We start from the raw sequence: 3028 nt of genomic DNA, 5'->3' as shown, positions 1-3028 counted from the left end.
CATCATTTAACAACTCACTCCTTCGCAAGCTTGCCCTTATGGGCTACATGTTTCTCCACACATACTCTCAACAATACACTAGGTTACTAATTATAGAGTCCCAAACCCAATTCCTTGGTGGACAAAGATTGCAATTTCTTAAAACCGGCTTGTTTTGTTCACAAAAAGTGGTCATTTCCAAGAGAATGGAAAGGGTTACGGGTATGTCAGGAACTGTTGACGTTCCAAAGGGAAGCTCCAAACAATATTCTAGTTGAAGATTTTGGGATCAAGTGATGACTGGAATGACCACCTTCAAATATTCTTTTTACTTTGAAAAAGGACTTTGGAAGAGTTCTATAGCTAGTGGAAAGAAAGACGAAATAGAAAGTGCAGGACTTATAATTGGAAACTACTTCTTGGAAAGTAATTACTTAAAGTGATGAACTAAAAGTAGACATAATGTAAATTCACTGCTTGTAATACCCCTAATTTTAAAAGGATTGTCTCGGTATTTATTTATTTGTTTTAATTGTATTGTTAATTATTTAATTGATTATTTAACTAATTACTTATGTGTTTAATTGAATTAGGTATTTCTTGATTATTTGATTACGTGTCGATATATTATTTGTATTTGTCTATGTGTTAATTGTTTAATTAGATTATGTGCTTAAATAGTATTTTGATTAATTGTAAATTAAATATTTTCTTTTATTTTATTATTTTATTTTATTTTATTTTTATGGTTATGGTTAGTAGTAATGGGCTAACCAATTGGGTCCCATGGACTACTTGGATAGGAGGTTGGATGTGTGTGGATTATTACCCATGGATAGTTGTGTATGTATATATATAGATATATATTATATACATATATAAAAAGGAAAGTAATTTATTAATTACTTTTATGGTAACTTGGGTAATAATATTTAATCTGATGTATATGTTTTATATTTAAATAATAAAAATATACATGGATTTGATACGTGTTATGTTTTAAGTTACTTTATAATATTATGGTAACTTAAGTATTATTGGATAATCCATTAATAAATAATGAAATATGTATAATTTATTTATTTAATAAACATATACATAAATTATATACGTAATATATTTTACTTACCTTTTTAATATATATAAAAGGGAAAGTAATTTATTAATTACTTTTATGGTAACTTGGGTAGTAATATTTAATCTTATATATATGTTTTATATTTAAATAATAAAAATATACATAGATTTGATACGTGTTATGTTTTAAGTTACTTTATAATATTATGGTAACTTAAGTATTATTGGATAATCCATTAAAAAATAATGGGATGTGTATAATTTATTTATTTAATAAAGATATACATAAATTATATACGTAGCATATTTTACTTACCTTTTTAATATTTTAATATATATTTTTTTTAAGTTGACTTGAATTGGGAAAAGGGTTAGGGTTATTTTATTTAATCTATAAATATATAGCTATAGGTTGTAAAAAGGGGTTAGAAATATTCACGTGATATGTTCTAGAGAGAGAGAGAGTTAGAGAGGGAAGGAGGAAAAAAACCCTGTAGAGAGAAGATCAAGGAAGAAGAAGTTTAACTTTCGATCCGAAAGTTTAAGGCAAGTTCTTCTTCTATCTCTTTCCCTTTGATTCGTGTTTCTGTACATGCCTAGGAAATTCCAAGATTTATTAAACATATAAAATTAAATAATTATGCATGTTTAATTGGATTAAAGCATAGGTTTTTATGAAATTGGTTCATATCTGTTCTTGTGTTATGAATTAAAAAATGCATGATTTTGATTTGATTTCTGGTGTGAATTTTTAAATGTTTGAATTATGTATTTTTCATATCTGTGGAATGATGGAACGTAGAAACATGCCTAGGATTCCTGAACATTAAATAGGGACTAGGTTTGGGTTTAAATAAATTTAAATACACTCAATCATAACGATGCTTTCTATTTGAATGTTTAAACAAACGAATGGATTTAATCTTTTAAAATGCTTTAGCAATTGAGATTAAATGTGTAGGATGAATTGGATATGGAGAATGCTTATTTGACGATATAATAAAATATCATCATGTATAAGATTCAGTTTGTGTAGGACATATGATATAGGAAGCTTAAATAAATAATAAGTCATTCATATTATGTGATAACTTGATATCATATTATCATAGTTATTTCTGGAATGTTTGATGTATTTCTTTAATTATGACATCAATTGTTGGATTGTGTGGTTTAATGCACTGGTATGGGACGGTGGCATTCTAGGGACGGATTAACTTATCAGTTAAGTCCTACCTATTTTATATAAGGGAATGAATTAACTAAAATGTTAAGTCCTACTTATATTCAAGTCAGGTCAGCCGAACAAGTTGAATGACTTATGGAGGATTAATTTATTATATAAGGGAATGGATTAACTAAAATGTTAAGTCCTACTTATATTCAAGTCAAGTCAGCTGAACAAATTGAATGACTTATAGATGATTAATTTATTATATAAGGGAATGGATTAACTAAAATGTTAAGTCATACTTATATTCAAGTCAGGTCAGCTGAACAAGTTGAATGACTTATGGAGGATTAATTTATACTGGATAGGATGGTTACTAGATTATATATATATAAGTATGGTGCTATGATATGAGCTTGAGTCTCAGGATCAGTGGTTAGGGTGCGTATATCGCCAGGGATGTGTAGCTAGATATAGTGCAGTTGTGTACCCTGGTAGATCTAGGTACTCATACCCACTATATGTGCGTTTTGCATGTTGCCTACTATTTAGGTTGAGACAACCCTATAGTCTAGTGAGGTTCCTTTAGTGTGTGTATATATATATATACGGACTACTAGTTACTGTTGGATTGACTAGGATGTATACGTGTATCGGATCTCTGCTTGGACTGTAGTAGAGTAGAACTTGTTTGTGGGCCTGACCCACCATTATTTTTCAGGTGTTCGTCAGGAGTAGAGGTTGTTCGTGCTGAGCGGGGATCAGTCTACTTCATTCTTCCAATGCTACATAGGAGTTCCT

Source organism: Cornus florida, unplaced genomic scaffold (genome assembly GCF_030987335.1).
Source record: "Cornus florida cultivar Cherokee Brave unplaced genomic scaffold, ASM3098733v1 CherokeeBrave_3.0.0_Hap2_Chr04, whole genome shotgun sequence".
NCBI lineage: Eukaryota > Viridiplantae > Streptophyta > Magnoliopsida > Cornales > Cornaceae > Cornus > Cornus florida.
Note: the sequence above shows the minus strand (reverse complement) of the source record.